Source organism: Sinohyriopsis cumingii, chromosome 11 (assembly GCF_028554795.1).
Source record: "Sinohyriopsis cumingii isolate HCF-2022 chromosome 11, ASM2855479v2, whole genome shotgun sequence".
NCBI classification, from domain to species: domain Eukaryota; kingdom Metazoa; phylum Mollusca; class Bivalvia; order Unionida; family Unionidae; genus Sinohyriopsis; species Sinohyriopsis cumingii.
In genome coordinates, this window is record NC_142971.1 from 66,370,811 (window position 1) to 66,396,441 (window position 25,631).

Genomic DNA, 25,631 nt, shown 5'->3' on the forward strand with positions numbered 1-25,631 from the left:
CGACACGTACGCACTCTCAACCAATTTGTATGTAAACACAGTGATTTTTGGTATAAAATACACTTCTATGTGTTTGCTTTATATTCATTATTTAGCAGGTAGCACTTATCGCGGGATATTGATCCAGGCGATGGATTATTGCATACACTTGTGGAAATAAATTAATGTGGACAACCCATCCGGCTTGTTCAAATATGCGTCTAACTTTTAATTATTCTACCTAATAATCAGCTTGGTAGATACGTGACCACCCTTTACCAGTCAATTAATCTAATTGTATGTCTATCGGTATGTCTGTCCACTTATCTATGTTTCCTTTCTGGCTTCCTTGATTTAAAATTGTTTGTCAAAAGTTAAGTCTTCACGGTAGACATGGAGCAGGCAATGTGACACATATTGCTTTTAATTGTTAGCTGGTTTTAGAAAAGTTGCAAATTTTATACAATTACTAGTATCTTACGAGCGCAAAATATGATTTTGACGAAATCTCCGACAAACACACAAAGCAGCTGTCATGTCATATTTTAACGATTCAAAACAAGCAAACAAAGAAATAAACAATAAATAAATAAATATAGGGACGGAGATCACTTTATTATGGTTATTGGAGGCAAAGAAGAACAGGGAATGGATTTTCTCCCAAACCAAACACGTGCTGATAATATGGACAACTGACCAATACTATCGCTGGCAAAGATGTTGGAGGGGGTATCAAGTGATTTAGAGACGCTCAGATATGATGTCCGTCACCTCACCACAGCCGGTATATATCTTACACAAATTTACATTTTCAATACTTTAGAACTATGAATATATGTTCTTTATACACTAAAAAGTAATACTGATTTACATAGGGTAAGTGTACAAATACAATACTATAATTTTATACTACATGCTATGCTAATGTGTGGGCGTAGCTATTTTTGCTCAGATGATGCTAGGGTAAGTGTACAAATACAATACTATAATTTTATACTACATGCTATGCTAATGTGTGGGCGTGGCTATTTTTGCTCAGATGATGCTAGGGTAAGTGTACAAATACAATACTATAATTTTATACTACATGCTATGCTAATGTGTAGGCGTGGCTAGTTTTGATGATGCATCAGTTTTTATGGAGGAAAGACCATACCTACTGGCAAAATGAAATAATAATCTCCCGACTCCCGAATCATACTCAGCTATGATAAATATAAGCACAGTCCCAATGGAATCATACTAAACTATTTAAAAATATAAAATTGTACTAACGGAATCATATTCAGCTATTTAAAAATATAAACACTGTACCAACGGAATCATACTCAACTATTTAAAGATATAAACACTGTACCAACTGAATCATATTCAGCTATATAAAAATATAAACACTGTACCAACGGAATCATACTCAATTACTTAAAAAAATATAAACACTGTACCATCGAAATCATACTCAACTATTTAAAATTATAAACACTGTACCAACGGAATCATACTCAACTACTTAAAAAAGTTGAACACTGTACTAACGGAATCATACTCAACTATTTAAAAATATAAACACTGTACCAACGGAATCGTTACTCAGCTATGTACAGATATAAACAACTGTGCTAGCGAAATCATACTGAACTATATAAAAATATAAACATTGTACCAGCGGAATCATACTCAACTTTGTAAACATATAAACAACTTCACTAGCGGAAACATATTCAACTATGTAAAAATTTAAACAACTGTACCAGCGGAATCATACTCAACTATTTAACAATATAAATACTGCACTAGCGGAATCTTTCTCAACTACGTAAAAATATAAACAACAGGTTACTGTGGTGAAAGGTGAACACGTTTACCCCAGTCAGTATAATGCTTCTACATGAAGTTGTTGTTGTTGTTGTAGTGTTTAACGCCATTTTTCAGCACACGATAGGTTATACATGGTGGCCAGTAGTAATGGTGGAGGAAGAACCCAGGAAAACCCAGAGAAGAACCACCGACCCACGAGAAGCTACTGGCAAGCTTTCACACATGCCCACACTGGCCGAATCCGAGACTCGAACCCACGCAGACAGAAGTGAGATGGCAGTGATCCGTAACGGAGAGCGCTTTAGACCACTCGGCCACTCAGGGCCCCTTCTACATGAAGTAACACTGTTGTTGTGATAAAGTTACTTTATTTTTCGCGACGATATACATTTTGCACTGAATATCAAGAGACTGGCAAAGGACTAGCAGCAAAAACAAAATCATGCTGTATCAAAAGTTTTACTTTCATTTTACATTCTCTCTACAAAACTGAACTAATCCAACTTGAGTGACTTAATTGCTAGTTACGGTGTGACTAACCCAACCTATTCCTAACTTGAGTGGCTTAATTGCTAGTTATCAAAGTGCACGGTGTGAATAAGACAATCAAAGCCTTCAGAATTATAATGAGATATGTTTTCTGTGCCAGTAATAATCAGCTGGAACGATTTTGTTGCAAGACCGATAAATGGCATAAATACTAAAACACGTTCGATAACAACGTATTGAGTGACACCACCGAATAGACGGGGCATTGTATTTGAAGTCGAACCTTTTTAAAATGTCCCATACATCGAACGTCAGTCGACTCGCTTAATTCAAGGATAATATCGGCCCGGCTGGGTTATATTGGCCTGTTAGAGTTTTTTTCGTTCATTTGGCAGGCTTTACTACAATATGTAACACTTGTTAATGCCTTTCTGGTTGATACAACTCCTAGGCAGAGTGGATCTACGTACCTTTAAGCCAAAGGCTGGTTGCCGTATTAGATTTTTGTCACCGATCCAGGTTTAACGCAAGATAATACACAGCACAGTAATTCACTGACGACACTACGTTAAATGAATTTAATCAGACGAATTCGATCAATGAATATGACCAGGTACGTTTTGATCTCTCTCTCTCTCTCTCTCTCTCTCCGGCTGCACGGGGTATTGCTATTAATCGACATAATAATCGAATTCTAGTATTTACATATCTACCATTTTTATTATACGTATATAGATTAATTGAACATGGTTTGTAATGTAGGTTTTGATTATTTTCAATCATTGATCTTAATACTAAAATTTATGCTGTTGGAGACAACAACAACAACAGCAACACTACTACTACTACTACTACTACTACTACTACTAAACTGATTTAGGTAGGAACAGCAAATAACAAACGTAGTAATACATGCAACAAATACACGTACACACACATACCAATGACAAATTATGTACATGCATGCATGACAACAGTTGTAATATAAACATAAGAATACACGATACACTAAGGATGACCCAAACTAGTTTATAAAAAAATAAGGCAATCTCATTTTCATTGGATTTTAGTGTATGATATGTGTGTCTCCTGCAAGTATTAAAACAAGGGATGGAAGCCAGATCCTTGATAGCCTTTGACCCATCGAGCTTCTTACACAAATATCGTAAAAAGTACAGAAAATTTCCTTCCGAACGCATCAAGTTAGTTCGGAGAAAGCACCATTCATATATTTTCAGAAGAGATCATTCCTCTGTTGACTAAATATTCGTACTTAAGACAAAAGAATCAAAACCAAAACAATGCCACCATTTTTATGGGCAATCAGTTTTGAAAAGAGAAAAAGCAATCACATGGATATAATTGGATAATTGATTTCCAATGGTGACCTGGACCTAACCTATATGCTAATGTTATTTTGGGTGCAATTTTTTGGCAAATTCATTTTATCTAACACCTACTACACAAAATACCCATGCGGTGAAATGAAACATCAGCCTTTTCTGAAGAAGAAAACATATCATTTTGTAAATTACATGTTTTGCCAGTGTAACAAGGACGATACGATAGATAAACAAATTTAAACTAAACTTCTTAAAAAGGTCACCCGAACTGTATAAAACTATTCTTGTAAGAGAAGCCAATTCATGAACTTGAGATGGGGTGGGGGTATGTGATTTGTGGGGAGGGAATGTTTTTAGGTACACGGTTCTCATTAGAATATATATAACATTTAAATAAATACAGTGCATTCACGACATTCGTGACAAATACAATTTCATCTCAACAAAGACGTTTCATTCCCGAAAAAGGGATATATTTTCTCATAAATTTATTTGATGAAAAATTTATTTGTATACGGTAAACCTCATAAAGACATCTGTTAGATGGAAGGTTTGGCAACCTCCTCAATAAGTTTTATTTCCGAATTTTGAACTGCAATGAAAACCTATTAACAATAAACACGCTCCAAAACACTTTTGTTTCCCACAAAGTTTAAAATGGTCGCAAGATACCTGGGTACATACCTACCAGGTACTAATTATGAAGGACCCCTTTCTCTGTATACTTCAAAAAGCAATAAACTTACATACAAATATGCTTAACTTTGTTTGCATGATAAAGCGCAAGAACGGGTTCAAACTCGTATATTTGAGACCAGCATGTTTGATAACGGTCAGCATCAGGCATAGCTAATAATGACCGGTGTTGAGCGATTGTGTTGATAAACATACTTTAATACAAATAAAATTAAGTTCCGGTAGCAGGGAGGTATTAGATAGAAGTGTGTTTGCTAATAATCTGAGGTTTAAAGAATTTTTTTTATTCTATTTGACCTTAGAATTGGCCAGCGTCCCAGGAAACACATCCCGTCCTTTGTAATGCTACCACTTCTTCGTCTATAAATGGCTAACACTAACTTGTGGGGTGTGGGGAGGTTCGTATTAATATAATAAATTAATCCCTTTCATTGTCCCACTGTTTATAAAAGAATAAACAAAGATTGAAGAAAGGAAAACTGTTTTTTCTAAAACAGACAGAGAGAGAGAGAGAGAGAGAGAGAAAACATACTGAATATGAACATCAATCTGTTCTTAATGTTACACTGTTGGCACAGTTAACGTTGTATTTGAATTTATCATTACATTGTCAATTAATAATAAAATGCATATTGCTGTATATATTCTTGCGTTTTTTTTTTAAATCTGACAACTAGCTATCTAACGGTTTTTCAGCAGGTTTGCTCTCGACAACAAATGTAGATTTATATAATTACCGTATCATAAAATAAGTCATAAATATATCATAATATATCATACAGTTATCATGATGTAAGTCATACAAAAGTCGTGAAATCTTTCACAATACAGAAGTCCTTGTTAGGGTTTGGGCTGGATAAAACGCAGTTGGAAGAACAAACTTTTGTAATGGTTTTAGTTTAGTTTTCTTCTGACCCAAGACTTCTAATTCGGTGCCACGGTTAGGGAGCCTTGGAATTATAGTTTACAAAGCTGTCTAAACGCTAATACGTATCATAAAGATTAAATAGAGTATCGTTAATAGTGTAATTAACCCAGGACATGGTCTATTTGTATTTACGTCTCCTTTTTTGGGTCTGATAAATTTTAATGATTATTTATTTATGTGGAATTGGTGTTGGAAAGGTTTCTATTAAACAACGGTGTTGGCAAATTAGGTACAGGTCCCCTTGCGTTCTGAACCCTATTCACCTGACTTTAGTTTTGCAAAATGTTTTTGCTAGATTTCTTAATCTAAGGATTTTTTCCAAGTATAAGTGTTAAATAATTAGAGACAGGAATAGGTCGGTCTTTTAGGTGTTTGTAGTCTTTTTGTGACGCATGGCATGAAATAAACATATACGGCTTAGAATTGCGTACCAATAAAATGCAAAGAAAAACCCACACAAATGCGCGCACGCTCGTGTGTGTGTGTGTGTGTGAGAGAGAGAGAGAGAGAGAGAGAGACTTAGTTTGAGAAGAGGACATTTAGCTATCCTATAAATACGTTTAAGAATATTTCAATTGACAACGACTGTTGTTTTGAGTGTATTAATACTGATTAACAATTGAAACAAATCTTTACTTTTCATGTAATTCAATACAACGGAAGGCGGATAAAACATGGTGACAAAACTTCACTGAAGATAGCTGCAGAATTTATTCTGGCCACATTGAAATTGCCCCAACGTACGTGATCAATTTATCGCTTGATAAGACGGAACATGTTGAAATCAGCAGACAACATGTCGTATCTATGATAAACCAAGGAATTGAATTTTTAATGTCTTCATAAATTAGGTTATTGATGGCAATTGCATACAACGTCTAAGATATAAAATTCTGATTTAAGTTTCATATCACATATGCTCGGGAATTTGAAATGTTTTTAGTTAATTCGGGTTTGATTCATAATTCTGCAAGGTTCCATTTGTTCAAGTTGCAATAAAGAGGAGAGTTTTATACTTTACGAAGGAACCTTAAATTATATTTCTATTTGACCAATGAGCCAATACATGTATATGTCTATAGCGTTCGTCATTTGACCAATTATCCATTCCATTAATTGACACTGTTGCCTTGTGAACAAGCGTGTATTCGGCATCATATCGAAATTGGTGTACTGAAAAGTGATGGAATTCAGCAAACTTTGCGCTTCTGTATATATTTATAGGAACTGTCTGTTTCTTGTTCTCATTTGAGCTTAGTTTTTCCGCACGTTTATATTTCATTTACCGCTTAAGTTTATATTTAATGTTTTCGTTTCTTTCCCACCAACCTGCTTTCTATGTTAAAAGCCGAGTTCCTATCTCAAGTTACCGACTGCTCGTCAGAACTTTTTGATATGCAAGAAGCAATGTCAGATAACTAGCAGATGATGACATAAAAAGTGTGATGATTAAACTGTTAATCATCTCATCTATTAATGTAAAGAAAGCAATCGAAAACGAAAAAGATCGTCAGATCATCTTTATGATCTTTTATTGCTTTCAAGTTTCAGAGATGCAATTTAGGACAAGTCTGTTTTGTGACGAATGGAATGATAAAGACTGCGATTTTCTCCCGGCATTAGGAATCTGTCAGCCATAGCACATTTATCTCTGATTGGCATAAACTATTCGTGGGAAAGGAAATTTGTTTGAACAGCATAAACAGCTAGTCTCTAAAATACACACTCTAATATCAATTAACGAACTATTGCACATATTACGGACCAGGGACCAGTAAATTTGCGTAGAATTAAACAATTTTAGTCTCTGTGATTTGCGGCTTGACGCATCGAACCTGAGTCCAACAATAGGACAGGTAATTAGGGACTTTGAACCGATAGCACCTTTCAATGATAGCCTTTAATATCTTCATTGCTTATGTGAATGCCTTCTATGGAAGGCTTCAACTTTTATAGGAATATTTTATTCTAATTTTTGGCTCTCTGCCAAACTTGACAAATAACATCTCATATAACGATATTGAAATGCAGGTATGGCATAGCTTTATCCCGTTTCTGGATAAACTAAACTTTACATGGGATCAAAATTCTTGATACCTAAATACACTGTATCAACATTGCTAATCCACCTCTCTTCATATGTTTGCCTATCTAGATCGTATATTCTCATTTTATTATTATTTTTCTTTATACTTAAAATAAATGTGCAGTTGAGTTGTCAAATTGAATAAAATATCACCAGTATAGCTCTGCACGAAGCTTAGCCATACATGTTTGTTGGAGAGGTACTGCTAAAATCGTAAAGGGAATGAAACGTAGAGGTCAAGAAAGTTAAATATTTCAGTAGTACACATATGACAGTGATTGGGCCATCCCCACCGTCATCTTTATTTGCTTTTACACTAAAAATAAGATTGCAAATCACATGACCACTCACAGTTTTGCGTATCACCAATACTTGAATTGGAAATTCTAGAGGGCTATCAGATATCATCCATTTACTTTAGATACGTAAACGAAGTTTGTAGTTGGATGAAAAGATCAAAGGCAAGGCAGGAGGTAATTTTCTCTTGATGTAGAAATCTAGCTGCGCTCATTCACATTATATTTTTAAGTTAGCGGTAATACTGTTCGGTTCGAAATCAATTTATACTTTCTACTTTCACTGTTTTAAATTCAGATCTAACAGTTAGCTAGCTTCAGGACTAAACTATACATTAACGTTGATCCTCTCTATGCTTATGCATTATATATTATTTTAAATTCAGACTGCACGATACATTATCGTTGATCCTCTCTATGCTTATGCATTATATATTATTTTAGTTTCTTGACAGACCATGTTAAAGATAATGTCAATGTAAAATTTATCTTCATCCTCTAAAGTTAACCATGACTTTCAAAATTAAACTAACATAATTGTCTTTTGAAATATAGTTTTACCTTTTTAATTTAAAATTGTAGTAATTGTATGTTTGCAATATTCTCAGAGTAAATAAACGTAAATTGTATCCATATGTACATTTTGTAAAATGATTTACAAAATCTATGTTGTACGTTTCCTATGCAAATTTAAAACGAATATTTTTTTCTCTCGTTTTCCCAAAACATTTGCTTAAATATTTAAATAAATTATACGATTGCACTCCCAAATGACTTACTAACAGAAAGATTCCTTTATTTCGTATCTTGATGATAAGCTTTGAAAGCAGTATGGCGTGCAAAATAGTGGTTTAAATGACATTTAGTGGTTCCTTCAAGAAATCCACTTTTTGATTATAGTGAATTGGGAATCTCATTTGTATAACTAGTGATATTTAGTGGTTTGGAAGAGAATATCCAGTCTACGTGCGTGTTAGTATCGGGTAATATCAACACATATACAGAGACTAGAACATTAAAAGATATTCATAAATTCAATAGACCATTCGTAAAACTACAAAAAGTTACTAGACTAGCCAGACTATGGATACAGCAAGCAAACTGATTATGAATACATTTGAATATTTTGATACATCATAATAATGACAAAACTATATGATGTTGAACTCAATAGTTGTCAGATCGGCGATATAAATATTTACATGCAGTGGCCAACTGTTGAATAGCGTAAGCAGATAAGCGATAAGCGTTTTTTCTTTTTAAAACCAATTGAAGCTCTAGTTAAATGATGTAAACGAAACAACTTGTCTTTGCCACCTGATGGAAAGGCACCTCGACCATCATCCAATTGTAAACCTTCTACGAAAATTGGTATAGACAGAGCAATGGTCGCTATTGCTATCCCAACAGCAATGACTACATCAGCTATTGTCACGCCCTTTTCATCAAGTAGTTTCATTCTTCTCTAACTAGTGACTTTTTCAGCAAATATTTAAACCATCTTTTTAATGGTTTCTTTGAAAAATCTCTCCAATTGTTAGATGCTCGACTTAAGGTATTCTTATACTTTATACGCTTTCCAATTGTTCTAGCAATGCAAGATTCTTGCATAAGCCTATTTTTGCTTATTATTTTTTTTAAAAGCTCATCAATGCATTTTTCATGAGGTTTAAAATTACCTTTCATAAATTTATTTTCTTTTAACAGTTACATTACCCCCTATTTTTCTTTCCTCTTGTGCAATGAATAAATTTGTCATTGCTGGTGGAAGCCCTCCAGAGCATAAACCATTTACATTCGTCGCTCAGCCCAGTGTTTCTATCAACTCTTTCCCAGTCCGGTCTGCTACATGTGCTAAGTACTAACACTATTTTTTTTTTGCAACTTTAAACAATAATTTTCTCGGTTACACACACACACTCACACACACGCACGCACGCACGCACGCACACACACACACACACACACTGGCAAATTTGATATTCTGATATACCAACCAAGGGAGAGTGCGAGAGGCCTTCGGTTATTTTAATATTTAAAAACAATATTTTTTTAACCTTGTCATATGTTGCATTATATATTTTAAAACATCAAGATTAAGTAGGCTACAATATGTGTGTGTGCCTACTAACCAAGACATTTACCAACAGGCTATTGAAAAATAAGAAACATACAAAACTACCTAACTGCTAAGTGAACTACAATACTGTTCTTCAAGGGTCAAGGCAACATACTGTTTTTACATAATAATGACATATATTCCTAAAACTAATAATGGTATATCAGTATGCCTCATATGGTTTGATTCCTTCATTGTGTGAGTGCTAAAATTAGTGTTAAACAGTCCAGCGTTGTATTTACCTGCTATAGACACATTAAGCACCAGTTGCGTATTGTTGGAAAATATATAATATATACATAAAGAAAAAACATTTTGTTCACGTGCTACCTGAATGACAGTTAAACATACATCGCAACGGTAGTACCAACCTAAGTAGAGATTTTTTGGGCTTTTTAGCCAACTATTTTTTTTTCTTGCTCAGAGTATGTTATGTAAACATATGGACCACTCGTACAATGCTATTTCATGAAATTTTACTAGTAACATGTATGTTCCAAGAAAGACATCAATTACAAGAACAACCACTAGAAAAATAAGAAATACTACTATTAATAATCACTACTAATACTACAAGAACAAAATAATATATTATAAGAGGTTTTTCGGAATGTTATATGATACACACACCCTCCCATACACGACCCAATCTTACCTGTTGCTACGTAGACAAAACTGAAACAAAAAGTTCGCTATATGGAAGACTTACCATTCGATCCCACGATTTCTACCCAGAGATATGAAACCTTCCTTTCAGTGTTGATTTATTTGATTATTTGTAATTTCATGATCTTTTTTTCCATTCAAAGGATAAATGCTGCTGTTTGAATTTGAATCCCCAAATTGGCTAGCTGAACTTTTTAGCCAGGTCAAATTGGGTTCTATGTAATTTGATTTTCTTAGCCAGGTCCACGTGGGCTCTGTGTAATTTGATTTTCTTAGCCAGGTGAACGCGCGCCCTGTGTAATTTGATCTTCATATCCAGGTCCACGTGGGCCCTGTGTAATTTGATTTTCTTAGCAACGTCAACGTGGGCTCTGTGTAATTTTAATTTCTTAGCGAGGTCAACGTGAGCTCTGTGTATTTGATTTTCTTAGCCAGGTCAACGTACGCCCTGTGTATTTTGATCTTCATAGCCAGGTCCACGTGGGCTCTGTGTAATTTGATCTTCATAGCCAGTTCCACGTGGGCTCTGTTAATAAGATTTTCTTAGCGAGGTCAACGTGGGCCCTGTGTATTTTATTTTCTTATCGAGGTCAACGTGAGCTCTGTGCATTCCATTTTCTTAGTCAGCTCAACGTACGCCTTGTGTAATTTGATCTTCATAGCCAGTTCCACGTGGGCTCTGTGTAATTTGATGTTCTTAGCGAGGTCAACGTGGGCTCTGTGTAATTCGATTTTCTTAGCTAGGTCAACGTGAGCTCAGTGCATTCGATTTTCTTAGTCAGATCAACGTACGTCCTGTGTAATTTGATCTTCATAGCCAGTTCCACGTGGGCTCTGTGTAATTTGATTTTCTTAGCGAGGTCAACGTGGGCTCTATGAATTCGATTTTCTTAGCCAGGTCAACGTACGCCCTGTGTATTTTGATCTTCATAGCCAGTTCCACGTGGGCTCTGTGTAATTTGATGTTCTTAGCGAGGTCAACGTGGGCTCTGTGAATTCGATTTTCTTAGCTAGGTCAACGTGAGCTCTGTGCATTCGATTTTCTTAGCCAGGTCAACGTACGTCCTGTGTAATTTGATTTTCATAGCCAGGTCAACGTACGTCCTGTGTAATTTGATTTTCATAGCCAGGTCAACGTGCGCTTTGTGTAACTTGATTTTCTTATCGAAGTCAATGTGGGCTTTGTGTAATTTTACATTGTTTTTGGACCATGTTGTGACAAGCTTACCGAATGATCACTCGGGATTTTGCGACTTGAAAAGTAATACCTGCCAAACGTCCTAAACTGGTAGCGTAAAGGTGAAATATAACCTGTAAGTGGTTGCCACCATTACATACATATCACGTAGTTGTTGTTGTTCTAGGGTTTAACGCCATTTTTCAGCACAAGATAGGCTATACATGGCGGCCAGTATAACTGGTGGAGGAAGAACCCTGGAAAACCCAGGAAAGAACCACCGACCCACGAGAAGCTACTGGCAGGCTTTCCCACGTACCCACGCTAGCCGAGCCTTGGACTCGAACCCACGCAGACAGAGGTGAGATGGCAGTGATCCGTAACGGTGAGCGCTTTAGACCACTCGGCCACTCGGGGCCCCACATATCACGTAAAACTAAAACAATGACTGAATCAGCATCAATGGTCACCCCTCGGTCACCCCTCGGTCAGGTACAAGATGATGATGATGATTTAACCTAAGAGCGTTTAATTGTTAGAACGAAATAGTACTGGTGCATATTAAATCGACCGGATGAAAAGGATAGGTTGAAATGATAGCGTATCGGCACCGTGATGGTAATTAGCCTCGGTAGAGCACCACACAATACTCTCTCAAAGGTTCTCTTTCTAAACGTTCTCTCTTTAAACTTTCATATTTTTTCTACTATAGGAGCACTGTAATACTTAACATTGTCTAACTTACATGTTAATATTTTTACAGACATTTATAAAGGGCTTATAATGCTGCATTGCGTCAATGCATCTTTCTGTAAGTAATAGTGGTGTAGATATCCAAGTGTTTCAGGTCGAAATGTTCCATGACACTATCCACATACTGGTAAACGTTATTTTTTATATGTTCCACTCAGAGTTTAATAAAACTTTGCATGACATGGATGCTTCCATAAACCTTTCAAAACTGCCCATGTGTCGAGATGGGCAACATCCTTTCTCAGATTTTGAGACTAAACATTGCTAAATCATTTCACTGTTTCTGTACATTTGTTATGGATGCGGATATTATTGCTAGTTGTTCTATAGAAAAAGTTCATATACATTTTTAAAGCTATACGCAAACTCAACTGCCTTTGGACATGTTACTTTAGATATGCACCCATATTAACTTATGTGTATTTTTCGTCTGTTCCATGTTAGTTCTGCCTCTTTCCTTTTATCAGATTTCACGGGTGTCTTGATGAATAAGAAATTGTCATATCAGGCAAGCTATGAATGAATAATGATATTTATTTTAGATATGTATCATTCAACTTTTATTCTTAATGTGCTGGACCTCAGTTCTTGCCGTTAAATTGTCATAGTCATGATCTTTATTTGCAATTACTGTATCCCCGGTACAATCTGTCTTTATCTGCAATTACTGTATCCCCGGTACAATGTGCCTTTATTTGCAATTACTGTATCCCCGGTACAATGTAACTTTATTTGCAATTACTGTATCCCCGGTACAATTTGCCTTTATTTGCAATTACTGTATCTCCGGTACAATGTGCCTTTATTTGCAACTACTGTATCCCCGGTATAATGTGCCTTTATTTGCAAATACTGTATCCGCGGTACAATGTGCCTTTATTTGCAATTACTGTATCCCCGGTAATAATCTGCCTTTTCTATGATTTCTAGTTCACAGATGTGACATAAATGTTGAGTGGAAATGTTTTTCATCTTTCTCTGTGAAGTCAAAGATTCAGCAGTTTATTTGCAATTACTGTATCTCCGGTACAATGTGCCTTTTTTGCAATTACTGTATCCCCGGTACAATCTGTCTTTATTTGCAATTACTGTATCCCCGGTACAATTTGCCTTTATTTGCAATTACTGTATCTCCGGTACAATGTGCCTTTATTTGCAACTACTGTATCCCCGGTACAATGTGACTTTATTTTCTATTAATGTATCCCCGGTACAATGTGCCTTTATTTGCAATTACTGTATCCCCGGTACAATGTGCCTTTATTTGCAATTACTATATCCCCGGTACAATGTGCCTTTTCTATGATTTCTAGTTCACAAATGTGACATAAATGTTGAGTGGAAATGTTTTTCATCTTTCTCTGTGAAGTCAAAGATTCAGCAGTTTTTGTTCTCAAATCTTTGTATACTATTTTTGCAAACTTACCAAACGTATCGCAAAATACTTGAACTCAATGTGTACCTCTGGATATATTAAGTGGTTTGACGCCATTGCTTTTCACGGGTACGAGTATGCATTACAATCACAGTAAATAGTATATTGAATATTTACTTGATGCTGATAGATTTTTAATCTAAAAATGAGCACTATATGCAGGCGTTATGTCCATAAAAATTGTCTACAGTGTTATATCGTGTTTTGTGTTTTAATAATTTGTCACATGTACTGGAAACACTGTAGCAATTTATGGCAACAGTGTTTTATCTTTTCATGTACGTCTATCTATGATAATACTAATGTTGAAAAATCTTTTATTCTATTATAATAATAGCTTCCATCTTATAATCATTAGAACACCATACTGAAATATAATTACCATGTTAGCTTATATTTGTCTTACTATTTCAATTATTCTTACCTGCTTAATTTAGTTTCTTACAGTTGTATCCCTCTGTACGCGTTGCCACAGGTATGCTTATCGTATGCACAAATGTTCCCATTGTGCTGTCTCTTGTGTTCATATTTCATGGACATTTACAGATATATCAAATTCACGTAAACATTTTCCTCATTTTCACCAGACATATATTAAACAGCGACTATCGAAATTGTATTTTGACGGTCTGTCTACATAATCCGTTGATGTGTTTAACACACTTTCCACAAAATGAAAGAAACGTATATAATCTTTACTTTTTACATGAATACAATATATATATATATATATATATATATATATATATATATATATATATATATATATATATATATATATATATATATATATATATATATATATATATATATATATATGTGTGTGTGTGTGTGTGTGTGTGTGTGTGTGTGTGTTTATAATTGATTCATGCAAATCTCTGTACGACCTTCATTAAGAGCAATGTTAAATGTCCCGTCTTTTGAAACATAACATTATTAATCTTTGCTTATTTCATTGCCTCTATTTTGAATATTAAATGTTAAATAAACGTTCAGTAATATTAGGCATTTGCCCTTTGTTCAATATATCTTCCGTTGTAGTAATTTACGTACTCAGCATGATTTCCGTCTTGAATGTGCCTTGTCATATGTCTGATCGATACGCCTAGATGAGGTTTCGTAGAACCAAGCTGTACATTTATTTTATAATGACGTTCTTGTTCAACTATGGTTTAGTGTCATTGAAAAATGTACACAAAACATGATTGTTATCAAGGCATAATCTACAGTGACTGGCTTTTCGTTTTAATGATCTCCTTAGAATTTTCTTTATGATTCTGTTTAAAGTTTATTTATTCATCGTCCTAAGTTCTTTTCTTGCTGAAGACGTATAAATGGAGATTACATTTTCTTTCTCACATTGTTGGTCTATAAAGTATTGATTTGTTCAAATTTTTATCTTTCTTTAAAGCAGTGATATTTCAATGTTTATTCAACTATTTTGCTAGTGTATGTTTTTAGTGGTATGTGACATCGTTTATAACCATCGACCATTTTTTAAGGTTGCTAGATTCCTCCTGGTCTTACGGTTTGGTCACTACCAACGATAATATTAAGAAAAGATCGTAGCCGCTGAGAATGCACAATATATTAAGTTATTAGAATTTGTGTAATAGAGAGGTAAATAAAGTATCTTTTAAAGGCGCCACGTGACTTTTAAAGAATCTAATATAATATTTAAGTTATGTTGATATGATAAATTGTATATTGATTTCATGGTGTATGCAGAGATTGTACTTCTTTATCACGAATGACGTTATGTCCTGCACATACAATATTTATTGTCAAATCATCCTCGTAAACAAACGTTTCAGGACTAATTTATGACACGTATGTCACATGACTACAATTTGTTGACCAGTCTAAATCCTACTAGTTTTCATGCGTTGTTTTTAGTCAAATGCAATTTCTTTCAGGTGATGTATGAATCAAAATTAATCAGAGTTGGTGTTACAGATGTTTATTTTCAAACTTATTGATCCCTGTAGACGTCAAAACATGTTAAGGGTTTGATATGAATGTGCCTACCTAACATTAACAGATGAGAAAATTGAGGATGTTTCAAGTAAATGAAGATCGAAATACTTTTCAACAGCTTAATCACGAGACAATGTGATGTGGTTTCTTAGGAATATTTATCTGCACGTTTTTTTTGGATAAAAGTTGTTGTCTGCAAAGGTTTGGACACAAGTTGGTGTATGAAAGGGTTTGGACACAAGTTGGTGTCTGCAAAGGTTTGGATACAAGTTGTTGTCTGCAAATGTTTGGATATAAGTTGGTGTATGCAAAGGTTTGGATACAAGTTGGTGTCTGCAAAGGTTTGGATGCAAGTTGGTGTATGCAAGGGTTTTTGTATAAGTTGGTCTAGAAATCTTGCTAAAATAATTAATATTTGCGCTAATTGCTCACTCTTGATTACTTGAAATATAATTTAAATTAAAATGAAAAGGACACCACTTAAGTACTTATTAATTTGTCTATAAATAAAATATCAATCTATCCAAAGGTGTCGAAGCTATTTAGTTTTAATGATTTTTTATTTAGTTTAAATGTTATTTAATATTCCGTGGCCTTGGGTGATCTAGTGGTCTAAAGCGCTCGCCTTTACAGATCACTGTCATCTCACCTCGTGGGCTCGAGTCTCAGGCTCGGCCCATTCGGGCATATGAAAAGCATTGCCAGTATATTCCCGTGAGCCCGTGGTTTTCCCAAGTTTACCAGTTATACTTGCCACTTAGCTAAGTCTATTTATTTATTATATAAAAATATAAATATTATATTATAACAAAACATGTCACTGAGTTCATGTCTGTACAAGCAAACAGACAAGACAGACAATGATGTAAGATTAAAGTTTAGAATGCGTGGGAACGAAAAGTTCCATCATTACTTGATAAGGGACGGTTCCTACCGTTGGACGACAACCACAGTCTCTCTCTCACCTGCTATCCCAACCCCCACCACCTGTCACATATTAAATACATTTCAGGTTTTTTTCGAACGCATCTATTAGTTGGCACTGACCAACTAATAGCTGCCCTAGAGGTTAGAGCGTTTGCATAGGATGCATCGGATGCGGGACGTCATGGGTACGATCCCCGACCGAATCATACCAAAGACTTATAAAAATGGTACTAACATCTGCCTCGCTTTGCGCTCAGCATAAAGAGGTTAGTGTTAGGACTGGTCGGCCTGGTGTCAGGATAATGTGACATCACTATAAATTGCCACACTGCAGACATCGTAGCGATATGACTGAATTTTTTTAAAAAACACGTTAAATATCCAAATCACACACACACACACACACACACACACACACACACACACACACACAGAGACACACATTAGTTGGCACCATGTAGCCACTATTTTCAGGAGTTACAGTAAAACGCTACTGCATATAATCATACCTCCCTCCCCCTACCTGTTGTTGAGTGACATAATGGAAACACCCAATCAATATTGTCGTAATTTCTATCAGGAGGCAAAGCACGTACTTACACACATTTTCACGTTTTAACTATATCGTTAGTTGTTCAGAAATCTCTAGCATATTAATGTATGTACGGTATATGAGCAAATAGCCTGAAATGCACATCATTTACTTCCTATGGTTAGTGCAAGAATACGTTAACAGAGGGCCTTCTACAAGTTGTTGATACCAATAAATATATTAGAATTACAAAACTAGACAAAGAGTTGAAAAACTATCCCAATTGTGAACCTTATTAAGCTTGAATTAGAGAAGGTGATAAAGATAGTAGATGTACATGCAAAAAGATTATAGTTATTAAAATGATTCGAACATGAAGTCACGAAGGCGATTAGGCTCGTGTATTATGGTTAACAACACTTGCTAATAATTCCCAAAGCATTGTGTGTCTTAATACCTACTTTATAAATTCGAACGAATAGTGTATCGAAAACACAGTTATGAAGTAAGATTTGATACCAAGGCTGCGATAGACTTCAAAATAACCTTTACAAGACATAATGCGCTTGAATCAGATAATTGGCTGGGATAGACTTCAACACAACTCTTTGTGTACATAGTGCATTAACGTGACAGACTTCAATATAACTTTACATACCTAATGCGCTCGAATCTGATAATTAGTTACGCACATGAATAGTTGACGTCCCATAATTTCTTTCATCAAATTGTTGTATTAGACTGGTATAATGAATGCTGTGGCTACGGCGGAATAAAAAAATATAATGAATTCTCTAAATTATTTCGGTTGGTAAATAAAACAGAAGATGAAATAAAAGCACTGGTGAGCATCGGTTTCGACAGCGTCGGTTGATTTAATTTTGGCAAAAAATGACAATTGTAAAGCTTGAAAATAAACTTGAAGAAACCTCAGTTTTCTTGAGAAAATTAGTCGAGGACAATTAACCAACACCAAGCCTGTAAGAGAAATTGATGAGAGAATACTATCATAGGGGTGTAGTCTGTAAGAGAAATTGAGGAGATAATACATTGTGATGGTGTAGTCTGTAAGAGAAATTGAGGAGAGAATACATCATAGGGGTGTAGTATGTAAGAGAAGTTGAGGAGAGAATACACTGTAGGGGTGTAGCCTGTAAGATAAATTGAGGAGAGAATACATTGTAGGGGTGTAGTCTGTAAGAGAAATTGAGGAGAGAATACATTCTGATGGTGTAGTCTGTAAGAGAAATTGAGGAGAGAATACATCATAGGGGTGTAGTATATAAGAGAAATTGAGGAGAGAATACATTGTAGGGGTGTAGCCTGTAAGAGAAATTGAGGAGAGAATACATTGTAGGGGTGTAGTCTGTAAGAGAAATTGAGGAGAGAATACATTGTAGGGGTGTAGTCTGTAAGAGAAATTGAGGAGAGAATACATTGATGGGGTGTAGCCTGTAAGAGAAATTGAGGAGAAACTACATTGTAGGGGTGTAGTGTGTAAGAGAAATTGAGGAATACATCATAATGGGGTAGTCTGTAAGAGAAACTGAGGAGAGAATACATCATAGGGGTGTAGTCTGTAAGAGAAATTGAGGAGAGAATACATTGTGGGAATAACGTCTGTAAGATAAATTGAGGAGAGAATACACTGTGGGGGTAAGGTCTGCAAGAGAAATTGAGGAGATAATACATTGTGGGGTAAAGTCTGTAAGAGAAATTGAGGAGAGAATACATTGTGGAGGTAAAGTCTGTAAGAGAAATTGAGGAGAGAATACATTGTGGGGATGTAGTCTGTAAGAGAAATTGAGGAGAGAATACATTGTGGGGGTGTAGTCTGTAAGATAAATTGAGCAGAGAATACATTTTAGGGGTAAAGCCTGTAAAGGAGATTGAGGAGAGAATACATTTTAGGGGTATAGTTTGATTGTTAATCTATGTTTATTTGATTTTGACACCATTATGTATCAGGCCTGAAACGCACTTATTTATCCTCCATTCATATTCTTATAGTGTGTGTGTATGTGTGTGTGTGTGTGATATTTTAATTTTTAACGTAGCTTTAACATTTTTTTCAGTCATATCGCTACGATGTCTGCAGTGTGGCAGTTTATGGTGATGTCTGGCACTGGGGCATCATGCCGCAGACATGAAGCATAATGTCCCACCCAGTCACTGACACCAGGCCTATCAGTAATAACCCTAACCTCTTAATGCTGAGCGCCAAGCGAGGCATCTGTTAGTATCATTTGTGTAGGTCTTTGGTATGCATCGGCCGGGTATCGAACCCACAACCTCCCGTATCCGAGGCGGACGCTCTAACCACTAGGCAACCGGAGTGGTTCATTTTCTTACAGAAAAGTTCGAGTTATTTGAGAAGTATGATTGCTAGACAATACCAGGTGACAAATCATTCAAAATGTTTACCCATTCTCATCGCAATGTATGTATGTATGTATGTATGTATGTATGTATGTATGTATGTATGTATGTATGTATGTATGTATGTATGTATGTATGTGTGTGTGTGTATGGATGGATGGATGGATGGATGCATGCATGCATATATGAATGTATGTGTGTGTGTGCGTGCGTGCGTACGTGCATATGTATGTATATCTGTATGCATGTGTGTGCGTGCGTGCGTATGTATGTATGTATGTATGTATATATGTATGCTACAGTTTTTGAGAGTTCTTTTGTAAGCAAATCCGAAATCAGGCTAGTTTTCCAGCTTTTTGATAGTGACAGGTTCAATTGGCAGATAAGACTGGTATTCGCGGTGGTGGTCCAGTATTCATCTTATGTATTAGGATTAGTATGTCCGTATACAAAGGGATATCTGGAAGGCCCAGACTGTGTCGTCTCCAAGGAAGCCCTAGTTCATGTCAAAGTGGACTTGTTTTTAGATAGCACAAGTAGAGTGTTGACATAGTATTATACTGAAGGGCCCGTGACCGCGAGGAGACGAGTGCTGATAAGGGTAGGTTAATGTTCCTTATCGAGAAACAGGAACAGATCTCCTAAGGAGCGTGTAGAAAAAGCAGTCATTTATTGATATGTGATATACTAGGACGGAGGATATCCAGCAATGGCTTAAATAATAATCCGATTAAAAAATAATCTGCTTGATTAGTACTGGTGACCATAATGACTTGCAGGATTACGTAGTGTACACCTGACGAGGACACCCATTCTATAGTGAAGGAGCTTTATACAATGGTTTGGATTCTTATCCAAAGAAAACGGTAAGGTGCTGTTTGTTATATAATTTTACTTCCTTTGTATATAGGATATCACTTAATTGCAATCACTGAATTTCATGGGAACGTCAAATAAACAGTAATCATTCTACATCGCATGCTAATATTTTGGTTTTTAAGTTTGAACTACAAAACTACATTTATCGGTGTCGCAATAAGAAGTTAATTTTCATAAGTTTACAAGACCGAAACAGCATTATATACACATGGATCCTCAAGATTGCTGAGAAAGGAAAACTAATTGGCAAGTGGTGAGCAAACTGATAGTAACGTAATACATGCAGTTACTAATGATATCCTTTGTTTCCAACCCAACTGCAGCGAATTTGGCCATATGCTACCCTTAAACAAATACAATGATTGCTTCAACACTGTGTGGGTTACAGCCTTTGCAAGGATGTGTTGGTTAGTCTGTCGTGCCAACCATCAACGCGGTAAATCACCCTGAATATGCAATTAAATCTTGTTCCTTTGAGCAGGAATTTGAATTAATTTATTTTCTTCTACTGAAATAATCTCAAGCGCATCATTCATTGCGAAAGTTTGCTTAATCCTAAATCTCTGCATAGAAAAGTTGCCCTGACGTTTTTATTTAGCAGGGAACCTTATTAAGAACGTACGTTCAAATTTATGTCTTGAGAATTATAGTGACTTAAAATGGGGAGATTCTAGAACAAGACGGTTTAATAAGCAGCTGGTCGGTTCTGCCTAATGGACAGTTTTGCTTTTAATTAAATACAGACAAGACATTACAGAACATTGTTTTCTGTGAAAACCGAATGCTCTGCAGTGAATTATTCAACTGTCATCTGTTCTACCTTTTCAAATAAATATTCATCCTTTGTTATCATAAGGAAAGTTACCAGACAGCTGACCTAATCACGATTGAATATTATCCTGGTAAACGATTTGAATGACAACATTTAATCACCAGGTCCATTTTTGCGAGACCGTACGCATAGTTTCTGACTAAAATCGACGGGTGAGCTGGAAATAACGAATTTACTGGTAAGAAATGTTTGTTTGACGCTTATTGAATTTGTTGCCTAATAGCTGGCTGTTATGAATTACCGTACACTTGAAGAATGGACTGTGCTTTTCTGGATAACCATTGATCGAGACTTCGAAATTGTGCCATAGTTTAGACCAAACATATTTAGTACCACTTCCCTTTTCTTCTAAGTTCCTCGGGTTTTCATTAAAAATGGTCTTCAAAATTCTTTCCAAAATGTACTTGGTTTGGCAATCCCCCTCAATCAATCAGTCAATTAATCAATTACACTTGAAGAAACGTTGTTGAAGTAGCGATTTTCGTCGTTTGTTTGCAAAGCTGGATTTGAATCTAGTTTTTCTTTCCTACATCAAATTTATCATACAATAACATGCACGTTGTACAAAAACCGGTGGTATCTTAACATACTGTAATTGTAACTGTAACATATTTAGCAGAGTAGGCGTTCTTTTTCGTTAACTTGCGGCTCTCCCGGATCGTTTTCTTGAGGCGATAAATAGCTCCTTTCAGTTCTTATTTAAATTGATGCATAACTTTGTAAAGGTAGGTGAGATCATTGAGCCAGAATGTTAGCAACTCAACCTCCTCTAAAGGCTAATATGTACAGTTTGATAAATATGTATTATGTCAGAGGTAGAGGACCATTCAAATCCAAATCTTATAATTGTTATTATAGCACGTAAATATATCAAAAATCATATTCTGACTTGCAGAAGCGGTAAGCAAAAGGTACCTGGCTATATCGGAAAACGGAAGAGGTACAAAAGGAAAAATGTTACAGTTAAAGGAAAAGATGAATAACTCTTACTGACTATATTTCTTTCAGTTAGCTTTTATTCATGGATCGCATGGCTATCAAATCAATGCAGGTTGCCGTTAATATATTTGTTCTTTCAGAACGCATCATCCATTGAGATCGCTATATTCTTTTGTTGTAGACAATATGATAAATATACTGACTTTTAATGAGGTTGATACAGGAATTTATCAACCACAGAAGAGTGGTGTCCACCGAGGTGATAGGCCGAGGGGAGCATGATAAATCCTGGTATTAAACGAAATCAAAGCATGCGATTGCTTTATTATATAACTATTGATAATAAGCAAGCTTCATAGAATTCAACATTCTTGAAGTCTCTTTATTACAGTCACATTTATGCAAGAAGCGGGAATAACGGAATAATAAAACTCTTTTCTCCACCCACTCACTCTCCTCCAGCTTGTAACTATAGCTGACTATGTACTATTTTATGTCACTTGTCCAGAATTTGTTCTTAAAATTAGATGACTTTGTCGTTAATGAATCATATGGAAAATTTTGTCCTTAAGAAGGGTATCACGTTATTTTTTTTAATTTTCCGCTAAACTCATTTTGATCAGAGAAAAATGTAAACAACCTATAATACTACGTAAATGGCGAGGAATTGTTCTTGCCACTCAGTGTGAAGTCTACGAGGTAATCCGAATGGGAGTGACGTTATACATATTCCATTTAGGGGGCGCTCTGCAGATATTATAAACGTTTGAGAGAGTGGCAGGTGTAAGGTGAAGCTTTTTTTTACATTTGCAACATGCACAATGGAGAGAATGTTGGTATACCTCTATATTACGTTCACGTACTGTGGCTGAAATTTCCAAGCACACAGATAACTAAAATGTTTGCCCCCTTGTGCTAAAAGACTCAGCCCGAATTTGTCTCGAGTACACTATCTTGAGCAGTTATTAAAATAGGGAAACGAATTATACCAGATTAGATAATACCGGCTTCTGAAAGTACACTGATTGAATTACCAACTATATAAAATATAAAACAAAGGTTATCAGTTCTTTTTTTTCTTTTTACAATTTACCTCTGAAGTCCAGGAAGTGAAAATGACCATGCCGAGCTAGTAGATTTTTGGAAACTTGCACATATGAAGTAAGTCCAAGCTGTATACTCTATATCTATAACTCATATTACTATCATCAATCACAGACCAAAATAAAGGGAACTAAACGTTGTTTGAACAATACCTAAGATATAAAAGTTCTTTTTTTTTTAAATTGCTGGTATAACCAGTGAGGAAACCCAGGGAAATTGTTTTTCTTTTAAAATCCACCCTATGCAAAATACGAAATTGTAGAGCGCCCCCTTGTTGTGTAACACTCAATAAAGTTTGAAGTGAATACCCGTTGAAAATTGTTAGTAAATTTCAACAAAAAGAAAGCCTTTAGACCGTCGTTTTAGATACTAATATGATTTAAATATTTGGAACAACAAGGAAACATAATAATAAATATAAATAGTAAATATTAAGATTTGTTATTTTCCTTCGATAATGTTCTGTGACAAAAACAGAAATAGGAGAATATAATCCGTTACCTATATGTGCTATGTAATGCATACTCTGTCCCGATTGCACACTTAGAACACTTGCATTTGGTTGCAAGTATTCTAAGCCACTTCTGTCAACTTGCATGTGATATCAGAAATTCGGACTTGACCGTCACGAAAATTTGTGGAATCATATCACCTTCGTATACACATGGGAAATTGTTATGTTTTAGCAAAGACTGTTTGTCGAGATTTAACCAATCAAATCAAAGCAAAATGAGAAAACAGAATATAATAAGCATTATATTGTCATTTACCAGTGCGAGTAAATACTTTGCCACTTGGTTGTTTTAAAGTTTCATTATAACCTTTTACTAGTATAATTTTTCATATCTGACAGTGTTTTGGAAATTAACACAATTTTCAGCACATTACAGGCCGAAAACGGAGGCCTGTATTATAGGTGGAGGAAGAAATAGTTTAGATCTTTTCATGTATCAATTAACGCGTGGCCATGTGGGCTATTTGAAGATCTATGATTTCGTTATGAATTAGCAAGTGACCATTTGGGATGTTCGAAGATGTGTCATTTAGTGCATGAATTAACACGTGGTGGTGTGGGCTATTTGAAGATCTACCATTTCGTGTATCAGTTTGCACGTGGCCATGTGGGCTATTCGAAGATGTGTCATTTAATGTATGAATAAACATTTGGCGGTGTAGGCTATTTAAAAATCTGTCATTGATGTATGAATTGCCACTTGGTCATATGGGCTGTTGGATCATTTTATGTAAGAATTAGCATGTGATCACATGGGCTATTTGAAGATCTACTGTTTCATGTATGATTTAACAGATGGCAATATGGGAAGATGTGTCATTTAATGTATGAATTAACACATGGCTGTGTGCGCTTTTGGAAGTTTTATCATTTTATGCCGAGTCAAGTTCTTGGTGAAAAGTAAATGTCGTAGAATACAACAGCTGTACCTTGGCTGGTGTTGAACTGATTCGTAAAAGATTAACGACGTGTAAGGGTACGACATATAAGGGTACGATGTACAAGGATACGACGTGTAAGGGTACGCCGTGTAAGGATACGGCGTGTAAGGATACTACTTGTAAGGATACGATGTGTAAGGGTACGACGTGTAAGGGTACTACATCATAAAGAGGACTGTTACTTATGCTATTTTACCTCGAAAACGAAGTCATATGGACAACGTTATTTTTTGCATACCAGGGCCCAGCAATGTGGAATGAATTGCCCACTGAACTTAGACACAAGTCCACAGTGATCCCATTCAAGAGTGCTCTTAAAACTCACTTATTTCAACTGCAAGAACAAACTTATAGACATAATAATGTTACATACCTTAAATATTTTCAGCACGTTTTTTGTTTTTTAATTTCATGGTGTTTGCTTTTTGTAATAATATCATTATATATGTTTTTATATTATATGTGTTGCCTAATGTTGTAAAGCGCTTACAGCTTCTAAAGATTAGGCGCTATACAAAATCCTCATTATTATTATAATTATTATTATTATTATTATTATTATTATTATTATTATTATTGATTTAGCAACAAATCATTTCACCATATCACATAAACAAATATTTGTTTCATCATATAGCATAAACAGTGTCAAGTTCAGCAGGGAACTGTGATTCCTGAAGACAGTCGTGAAGACTTATCGAAAATGATGATTTTACACTTCTGCGAGTCGCGACCGATTTTACCTTTTTTGTTACTTCAACCAGAAAACTGTTATAATAATTTAATTCAAGTATGATTCGCTGTGTGTACGGGATTAAAAGT

General features: G+C 35.4%; 1 protein-coding gene across 7 annotated transcripts in view; it reads left to right on the top strand.

Moving 5' to 3' along the window:
* The first annotated feature begins 2,335 nt into the window (after positions 1-2,335).
* The window catches only part of LOC149788608 (uncharacterized), a 47,262-nt gene continuing 23,966 nt past the window's right edge, over positions 2,336-25,631 (top strand). For 2 of the 7 annotated variants that reach the window (XM_089974676.1, XM_089974673.1), the window contains exons 1-2: positions 2,336-2,899; positions 23,352-23,411. The gene's annotated coding sequence lies outside the window, so the exon portion shown is untranslated. Of the gene's footprint in view, positions 2,900-20,249; positions 20,467-23,351; positions 23,412-25,631 lie in introns of those variants that run through there. The other 5 variants (XM_089974675.1, XM_089974674.1, XM_089974678.1 and 2 more) reach the window with 3 other exon arrangements.